The sequence below is a fragment of the Nymphaea colorata genome, chromosome 10, assembly GCF_008831285.2.
Source record: "Nymphaea colorata isolate Beijing-Zhang1983 chromosome 10, ASM883128v2, whole genome shotgun sequence".
NCBI lineage: Eukaryota > Viridiplantae > Streptophyta > Magnoliopsida > Nymphaeales > Nymphaeaceae > Nymphaea > Nymphaea colorata.
Genome location: NC_045147.1, coordinates 16,105,809 through 16,116,298, shown reverse-complemented (window position 1 = coordinate 16,116,298; position 10,490 = coordinate 16,105,809). Strand labels below are relative to the sequence as shown.

General features: G+C 39.2%; 1 long non-coding RNA gene across 1 annotated transcript; it reads left to right on the top strand.

Annotated features, from left to right (window-relative positions):
- Nucleotides 1-7,550: 7,550 nt before the first annotated feature.
- Nucleotides 7,551-10,336, top strand: LOC116263450 (uncharacterized). Its single transcript, XR_004174660.2, has 2 exons — nt 7,551-7,736; nt 7,863-10,336. It is a non-coding gene; the product is annotated as an uncharacterized LOC116263450 (long non-coding RNA).
- Nucleotides 10,337-10,490: the final 154 nt, after the last annotated feature.

The window sequence follows — 10,490 nt, the reverse complement described above, 5'->3', positions numbered from 1 at the left end:
TCAAAAATTTGGAGCTCACTGCACTGTTCTTTTTTCTGGCCGCATTGATATGAATCTCTCCCCTCATCTGCCACCCAAAGTAAAAAGGATATTTTTTTCCCATAAAATTCACATTCCTTATTTAACAGCTGGGAACATTGAACTTAGGAGAGGACACCTTACCCCAACAGTGATGTATCCTTCTTATAAGACCTAATATCTTAAATTCTTTCCCCTTGGGAGGGTAAGGGTAAGGGACAACCCTAACTTTGATGACATATCATGGAGCGAGGAGTATAGAGGTTAATGGCTAGGCCCTTCTTAATCTTAGCAGTTTACTTTTTTCATCTTCCTTCCTCCATGTAAAGGTTGGTTGACATAAGAATAGACACTCTTTTGCTGCCTACCAATCAAAGGACGTGATCCAGGCCAGAGTAGTGCTGCCAGTGTAATTAGCGCCGTATCTGTTAATAGATGAGATCTTTTAAACCAGCTAATAAAAATCATCGCCTACCAAATTAGTTCTGAAGGTTTGTATGTTATCATTGGCAACAATTGAGTTCAATATGTAAGTCATGGGACATGATAAAATACAGCTGGTTTGCCCGTGTGGTTGATGAGCTCCAAGGGCCATGGTGTAGCTGGTCGGACTAGCAAGCCAGTGAAAGTCTAGTCATCAGTTCGACCCATAGACATTACTCCTTTATACACAACGCTTCAGTTGACTATAGTTGACAACGCTTCAGTTGACTATAGTTGACGAATGTATTCCTTTACACCCAAGTCTTGAAATAGACTGACTATAGTTGACGAATGTATTCCTTTACACCCAAGTCCTGAAATAGACCTGAACCTCGGGACCAAATGGGAGGGGTGGATGGAATCTCTGTCATACAAGTTTCAGTGGTAGATGTTACCGGAAACTACAAGGTTCCCACGAAGCATATGCAGTTCAATAAACACATAGTACAGTTTCAAAGCATTACTACTGAAGCATTCATAGCAGATTGAGTTATGCACCCAACAAGTATGCACAGAAGGAAGAATGGAGACGAGATATTTTTGAAATATTGTTATAAAGTGATGGATATTTCAGACTGTTTTCTTTTCAAAATCCTTTTTTACTCTTTTAAAAAATTTCTTTTTGTATTTTAATGAAAGCATTTTGGTCACTGCATACATAGAACTCAGTACATGACATGGTTAAGTTTTAGAATGCTTACAGCCACGGTAGAAATTTTAAAAGGGCAAAAAGGTATCAAGCGACAGGTTTTACCTGCTCCAGCCTCAGAGCTTTGAATCTCTACCGCGCAATCGGCCGGAAACATGTACCAACAAGTCATCTCCCATCACCATTTTATCTGCTGGTCTTCCTGTGTGACATCATATGCTTTTACAGAGAAGATACAGGTCAAGGTGGAAGAACCAGGCTTAACGCAGCGACGCAGAAAGCACAAGAAACAAGGACGGCGAATGAGTCGGTCACGGTGGAACAAGGGGCGTGTTGCTTTACCAGTACTCAGTTTTTTGGCCGAAATTTGAACATTAGGTGGAGTTTAGGCGCTGACCTACCTTGAAAAGAGCTCCCCCGAGAGGGCTCCTTTCTTGTCAATGGCCTCTCCAATCGGATGCAACCGACTGAGACGACTCTTTTTTTATTAAGAATACACCAACCACAAAGGCAAGTTCTTAAGTAAATTCAATTTGGTGAAGAAATAAATGGCTAGGATAGTTGCCTAAAGATTATTCAGTGCAGATAATCGGCGAGATGGAGCACTAAGATTGAGATGAAACAGCGCTCAGATCACCCGCTACATATGATCATGGCCATATAGTTATACTTATATAGCCGCCTAATATAGGTCGTCAGGCTTTGTATATGGCAGAAACTCCAGCTATCGATATCTTGGCCTTCTTCAGTTTGAAGTTCTTCTATTCCAAGGTGGATGGAGCTCTTGCTGCCATTGAAGATTTACTTTTGGGGAATACAGTGACCAAGATACATCAAACATAGGTTTGAAGAAGCATATGAACTTTTCTAGGTTAAGGTGAGCAAATTGATGTGCCCTGAAGCAAAGCCGGATATTTGAGTGCTCCGCTGTCCTTCACACCCTTTCTGTGTGACCGGAAGAAACCCACTGCTCACTAGAGAGACAAAGTTTTCGCTCAACCCTTTATTCTTATAAGTGCGTATACATTGCATGTTTTCGATGCTCCAAGTGTCGCTTTGTCGCCTTCAAGTTTAGTGTCAGTGATCTTTTTATAGGTATGTATACATTGCATGTTTTTAATGCTTCGAGAGTTTGTCGCCTTCAAGTTTAGTGTCGGTGATCTTACGCGATCAAGACTGGCTGCTTACCAACCCTCACTTTAACTATTGAGCCAACTGGGAACCTCCCAAACCCTTTCAAACTCAAAATTTGTTCATGTCAAATTTAATTCTTCTTTTCAAGTTGGTCCACTTTGTAACCATAATAAATTCATCCATATATTTTTTTATGTGCAACCATAAAAATTGTCACTGTCAATTAAAAATACAATTTTAACTCTTATAAACCTACCCAGAACCTGCACAAAAGGACAGAAATTTTGGGGTAGGCAAAGAGACGCGTCTTTTGAAGGTTATGCCATACAATTTTTTTACTGCCACATGTTACTCACATTTTCCTAGATAAGCAGCAACTGCAATTACTCATATCTCTTAATTTTAAGCATTAAATAATTGTAATAGCTTTATAAATGGTAGACTTAATCATGCATGATGAATAAATAATCACTTTATTTGTTTCTTTTTATTTTTCTCAGTATTAATGTCCATGCCACGCCCATCTTCATGCTCATTTACATGTCATTGGTGGTAAAAGGTTAGATTTTCATACAAAAGGAACAAGCGATCCTTTGTCTCGAGGAACACGTTTTATGCATTTCGAGTCGTACGTTTTACCAATTGGTAGAATGGTGAAACGGCCATCCAATTGAATATCATTGCAGTCTTTTCTTTCGACCATGGCTGGGAAAGGACCTTGTCTAGGGCTGTACATAAGCTGAGTCGGGCTCCAGCACTCAGCTCAGCTCGACTCAACTCAACTCATAGGTTGCTTGGTTCAAGCTCGGTTCGAGCTGGAGTCGAGTTGTACAAGGTGAGCTTGAGCTCGCTCAAGAGACTGAGTCCCGACTCAAGTCCAACTTGTTTAAGCTTGTTTACCAACTCCCAATTTGACTTGATCTCTTTCTTTGGTTTTAAGTTTTCAAATTAAAAAAAAAAAAAGATAACCTAGATTAGACGAGCTTACTTGAGTTTAATCAAGTCGAGTTCATGTAACTCGAACTCGACTCATTTATAACTCCTTTATAAGTCCAGCTTAATTGACGAAGTTCGAGTCAAGTTCGAGTTGGCTAGACTTGTTGTACATCCCTATCCTTGGCAGCCCATCTTCAGGTTCAGCTAGTTTACAGCTCAACTCGATCGTGGCTCATCTTGAGAGAAGCCGATCTCAAATTTAATTCAGCTTATGTAAACCTGCCATGAAGAGGCTAAGAAAACCAGCAGACAGCTTCTTTCACTTTATATATATATATATACACACACACACATTCGTACTTGGTTTGTTCAATCTAAGCTTAAAATAAACCTTTCTTGATTTCCTTGGAACTGGTGTTATTATATTTGGTACTGGAAATTCAATTACAGAAGTCCACCGGGTGAGCAGTATGAAGTACCTGAGTAAACCTAATCTTTGACAATAGCTTGCAGGTTATTGGTCTTGTATAATCTTAACGTATTATTTTAAAGGATGTAACAAGATATATTTTAAATAGAAAATGTGCACTGTGTATAGCTCTAAACAGATACACAAGAGGACACAAAGTTGACGAGTTATATCTGAAGAAGGAAAGGAGAGAGACTTGAAAATAAAAGTTTGATCTAATTCTGCTTCCTTAGTACTTAACCCCTAATCTGATCAGAAGCCCTCGTTGGTATTCGATCGGAATCGAGTCCGAAGCCAGTTATGTACCCCGCATGAAATTTTCGCACACTAGTATGGTTAATGATGAAAATGTCTTTAGTTAATAGAAAAAAAAAACTTACAAAACTGAAAAAAATTTAAAAAAATTAAGTGGTGCACATAACCCTCTCTCATCCGAGTCGTGCCGTTTAATGACCGGTGTAAATTGGTATTATTATCTAATAAAGGATGTGGGATGTGAGGAGTGCAAACATTTTCCTTTTCCCCTTGATATGCTATAGGAAAATGCATGGTGAATTGGATCGATACTCAATTCTGTAGATTAGAATTTGACAAAATCTTCAAATCAGATCTGGACCATTTGGAACCCTACCAATCACATGAGCTAGGTTCGCTCCCCGAAAGAGATGACACAATGGAGAGGGTGGGGCTGATGCATAGCCAGCCTTTGTTTCAAATTCCGGGACGTCAACTTCATGTGCTGTCAAAAGAAAACACTGATGCACTAGTTAAAGCATGCGGGGTGTCTCTTCGAAACACCAAAAGCTGTCTTAGTACTTTGGAGGATAGAGAGAAGGGCGAGGGCTTCGACTTTTTTCTTAGAGTTACTCCCATCTTAGTACCAAGAGCGTACTACTCTGCCCTTGGTATACTACAATTCAGTACTGTTTTTAAGAGCAAAATTGGTTGCGTACATAACTCGTTTGTAAACAAAAGAAATCTGAGAGTCATTGAGAAAACTTTAACAAAAATTTTTACTAGTAGTCAACTCTAGGTAGCTTGAAACGGTAAAAGCAAGGAAGAAAGAAATAAAGAAAGAGGATGAATTTGAAAAGCACGGAAGAATCGATGAACTTGGGAAGCGACCAATAATAAGCCAAAAAATGTGAAAAACAAGAAGCAATAAAAACTTTCTGCAAAGTGGTACATGCCTTACTATGCATTATATTGCATAAGGTACCTCCTTCACATGTACATACTACATACGCTAGGACAATTTCATAAATCATACTAATATATTCAAACGTATACAGTACTAGTACAATAATTTAACTATATTGTGCAGAGCCAACAAATTTTCAAAAAATGGGGGAACTTTTGAATATTAAGTCGTTAAAAAATCAGCTCTACCACTCGTGACTACAAAGGCAAATTAAGGTAGAAAAAAGTATTTCATTCTACTTTCTAATGGAGAGCCGAAATCTTGACTTTTTTCCTCACCTCTTGTTGGGTGCTACTCCTATGCACTTTATTATGTGCATCTATCAACCCTCACCCCACAAACCCCTTCTTGGACAACACATACAAATCTAAACATTATAATAAGAAAGATAATTTGTTCATCCTAGCTTCTAAAATCACTCTTTAATGAGGGACAAAACTATAGTTTGGGCCAAATTCGGCAGATCATGATAACCTCACCAATAGATTTGTAGTTAGAAGGTGATCGATGTTGGCACTGCAAGCGGCACTGAGGGATTTTATTTTTCCTTTCTAAAAAAGGAAGAGATGTCTTTTTCATTTTTTTGTGAAAAACGTGTCTTTTTTTTTGCTTTTGGATTTTTGTCCATGGGATCTTCATCAAGGGTGCGTTTGATTGCACAGATAAAACCAAAGTGGACGGGAAAAATTGTACATGCGAATGAAATTTCACCCACCCGTATACACGACCTATCAAACTCGAGTGACGCCCCTTTTCACCCGTCGAGCTTATTGCTCTCTCAGCCCTTCCTGCTTATTGTTAAACAAAATGTCATCATCTGGCAAGCATGACACTCGGTCATCTTGGGTATTTTGTGTGGTGGATGGAAATGGTGCAGCAACATGTGTGTTAACATTCATATAAGAAAGCGTGGATGGGACTGTCAAGTTCAGTTAAAACCAATCATACAACGGAGCTTTGGCTCCTTGTTTTGGCTCCTTTCTTTCCACGTCAAATTGAAACGAGAAGAAAAAAAAACAACAACAAAGTTCCATAATTTTTTTTACCATGTGCATAAAAGCGAGTTAAATTTACTAGTTTAAATTCTTCCTTGTGCATCAAACATGGTTAAATTTACCAAGTTAAATTCTTTCTGTGCATCAAACATGAATTCAAATCGAAAGAAGGTTAAATTTCATGCTGTTTTTTTTTAAAAAAAAATTTACTGTAGTAAATTTACCAGTTAAATTCTTCCTTGTGCATCAAATACACCAAAAAAGTGAATATTTTGACATCCAAGAATTTTCTTTTTCAAGAAATGTGTTTTTTTCTTGTCTTTGGATTTTTGCTCATGGAGTCTTCAACTTTTGAAGATCCTCGACTTTTTCGATATTTTGGCATCTGGGAATTTTTTTTTAGAAGACATCCGATAAAATTAGAATGCTACAGTTTCTAAACAGAAGCAGAGGACAGACGATTTAGTGAATCGCCTAATTCACCGATTCAGCTGAATCAACTGACAAAATTTATCTAAAAAAATTGTCTAAAACACAAAACAAAATTAAAACACATAAGAGATAAATAATTACACCAGCCCACGAAATGACAGCAGGTTGCGACCGATTTGATTCGACCAGAGGGCAGAAACCGTTAGACGCGTTTGATCGAGCCCCCGCGAGGCTTGACTTTTCCCTCCGGGATTAATTCAACCCCCGGGAAACATGGGTAAAAACTTTTCCCTCGTACTTGGTACCAGATCGCACGAGCAGGCGACAATTTGTCTCATTCAATGAACCCGCAGTAAAAATGTCCCGCACATCAGATGCCGCTCCCGCTGAAAATACTGGGCCCCACCATGTGCGGTGAGCTGGAGGAGAAAGGTCGTCGGATGGAGGCCCCACCCCGCCCATGTGAGGTGGGGCCCCACACCAAAGAGAGGGGGGGACGGATGGACCTGCACCCGCGCCCGAACGCTGCCCCTCCACCATACCTTCCTTCCCAACCACAACACTGTCCAGGTCCAATAATACTTGTAGGTAAGAACTTCAACCCACATTGTATTGTATTGGGATCTGAATTGCATGTGCTTTACTCGAGTAACGAGGGGAGATCCATCGCGGGTCTCAAGGTCTAAGCTTCCACTCAACTCCTCTTTCAGTTTCGCACTGTTGGCGGCTTTTTCTTATTTAATTTCTTACACAAACGATTAAATACAAAAGGTTTAGTGTGCATTTTCCTTTTTTCTTTGAGGAAAACATTGAAATGTGGATCTATCTATTTGCTTACATTTCATTTTTCTTAAAGAAAAAATAATTATACGATGTAGATAAGAGCGGAGTTAAGGAAACGGATGGCCTCTTCCTCAAAATTAATTTCAAAACACACATAATTTTAAAAACTTTTATTTAGTCTATATAAAAAATTTTGAAACTATAGTTTGGTTTCTTGATGAAAAAATTTGGCTTTGCCTAACTACATGCATTTGGTTGACGAAAGGGAGGCCATTTGATCTACTCTTGTAAACCACCTATTCTTGCAGCTACTCATCAACGCGATGTTGGTTTCCCATATACAAGAACGTTAGAGAGAGAGTGGGAGAGAGAGAGAGAAAGAGAGTTCACGTGCACGCACGTTATAACCATACCAGTGAGTCAAAACAGAGAGAGAGAGAGAGAGAGAGAGAGAGAGGAAAGATCCAGAGAGAGACTAAGGTTTCAGAGGGACGCGATGCTGTGGCCAGAAGCTATATAAATGAGGTCAGGCACGGAAGAAAACCAGGGTGAGCCGAGACAGTGGAAGGAAGAAAAGGAGGCGCACTACTCCCCATGGCCTTGCACGATACTTTCGATCTTCTTCTGATCACCGTGGTACGTATCGTGAAGGCAAACAGACCCGCCACCGATCCTTCTTCTCTTTTAATTTTGCCCCGAAACTTCATCCCTCCTTTTCTGATCTCCGTTTGCTTTTCTGGCTCGTCGGCGACCATCTTTCAGGCATGGACGTCGCAACTTTGGGCTTAATTTACATCGGCCGTTTGGGTGAGTGATCTCCATGTTATGCTCGTCACGTGAACAGTCCTACGCTTTTTGGGCCTCGCTCTCGTTGTCTGTTCGACCTTGATCATCATCAAGCTTGGATCTTGGAGGGTAGTACATCTCTATCTATCGATCTATCTATCTATATCTGAGACGAAACTACGAGCAAGCACATGAGAAGTCACGTATCAACAGTCTCGTAACTTAGTGTAGTAAGAGAAATCAGCAGTATATATGTATATATAGTTAGTACTTATAAATACAAGATGTTCAATGTAAGTAGATAGAGGAGACGTCTGCATGCTTCACGATTGTGTTCTTGGTATTCTCGAAAGCTTATAGAATTGCACTGTTCATGACACATCTGTTTCCCTCTCATGCACCCCCACAAATATACACCAATTCAACGATTCTAAGTTGTTTCCATACAACCAATTACGTGCATACAGCTACATGGTGTGACATAAGTCATCATTTTAAAATGGCTTCTTTTTGTTAACACGTACATATATATATAATCATATATGGATTATGAAATCCTGAATGAATGATGTGTTGGAAAGTTTGGAAGAAAGTGGTGGATGCACTATTAAATTGAAGAGTGGTAGGGATGTAAGAGGAAGGAGACTTAATGTCTATGTTTGAAATGGTTTTTGTTTTAGTAGCCACTGTCTTCTGTGTCCTGTCCGGTTATACGGCAGAAATTGATGTGATTGTCCGGACCCTTTTGTGTTTGTTTTCTTCAATGCAAGTTGGTAGATGATGACTGCATTGGATTTCCATGTCTCCCTCATAATCTAACTATTTCCTCTATTTTAGCTATTTCATTGGCAGGAGACTTTTGTTGACCAGGATTTTAAATCCGCAGACCTGAGGTCCAACCTCCACTTCTTGCCGGCCTTTTAACATCAGAATCAGATCCTCCTTTTTTAAGACAACGGGTGTCATGCAGACTGGGATTTTTGGCCGGCTTCAGATTTGAGGTCTGGGGCTATCGGACACCCATCATAGGAGGCGTTTGCTTCCCTCGGATCTGAGATCCCAGACCAAGGATTTGAGGTCAGACCCCCTTCCCATTCTGAGGTTTTGGCCACATATTGAGATTCTCAAATCCTCATTTTTCTATAGATCTGAAGTCCAGTGTTCAGTTCTTTACTTTATGACCTTAGATAGAAGGGATTTCAAATCAGCCTCCTCCCATCTCAATCCGATCTAATCCAATGTCACAGATGGAACACGAAATTCAACCTGAGTTTATCCCCCAGACACATTTTGTATTTTCTAATTTTGGTTATTGAAATACACTTTGTCTTGAAGAAAGCGATTAAATTTTTGGAGGAGATTTTTCTCTGAAAGAACAAAGAACAGCTGCGTTCCTAATGATGATGTAAGTAAGCGTATGCAGAGATCGTATGTAAGTCAGACATTCATTTTTTTTTACCAAAAACTGGAATTGTTACAACAGCTTGATTACTATTTTTATGTTCTCTCTGGTTGATTGTTGAAGAGATGAAGTTAAAGCAATTTCATATTTAGTACCCGCATTTCTCGTTTTGTTTACATGAGAGAAATGATAAAAAACAAAGAAATATCTTCGTTAGTTTCGTTCTTGAAGGCTTTAGGCAAATAATAGTTAATAGTTAAACAGATCAGGTTGTACATTAGGTAAATCTTCGAAACAATAATATTCTACTTGAGTTTTAGCAAAATTCAAGTAGATTTCTTTCTTTGATTCACTTCTCATGTGCAAGTAACCACAACGACTCGCATTCGTGAAGACCCGTGAGCGGTCCGAAAAAGGTTACAGATTAAAGCATAGATATTATATCAAATAAAATACGTTAATTACTATCATCTAACTACGAGATGCAAGTAGAGATGAAAAGAAGTCGAGCAGACAACGAAAATGAGGCGAAAGCAAGGATTGCCTGCGTGACAAAGCATGTACATGGAAATCGACACCCCCAAGCCGGAGAAGATGAAGCTGCTCCATCGGAAGTTGGACAATTCATTTAAAGTTTTGGCTGCCTAGGAGGGAATCCTATTGCTGGAACGAGTCCCTATGGTACACTCTTCAACTCATGTCTTGCATGTTATTGTTCGCGGTTCAGAAAAGAATAGCACCGTGGAAATCGAATTGAAGACACATCGCCACGCCACTCAGATTGACCAGCTATGGTATGCCTCTCAGGGGGCAATTCTTGTAAAGCTTCAATGGCATGAGGTAAGAGAAGGGTGCTACATCGCCCATTTCACATGCATTTTGACTCGGCAAATATGTCCAGAATATTGTTCTGAGCTAGAAATAGAATAGAATTGTGTAAATGGGATATGTAGAATGAAGTTTATAAGAATGTAAGATTGATGGTATTTAGTTTTTTTGAGTCAACAAATCTGATTTAAGCACTACAAATTTTTTTCATGATTTTTTCTTTTCATTTGTCAGCTTTCAAGGATTATGTATGCGTTCACGTCGGTTAGATTTATATTATACACGCTTACAAGTAGCTAGACTGTTGATTTTGACAAAGAAAATTTACAAATTATTGCACAACTTTATTTGACGTATAAAGAAATAATTAATCG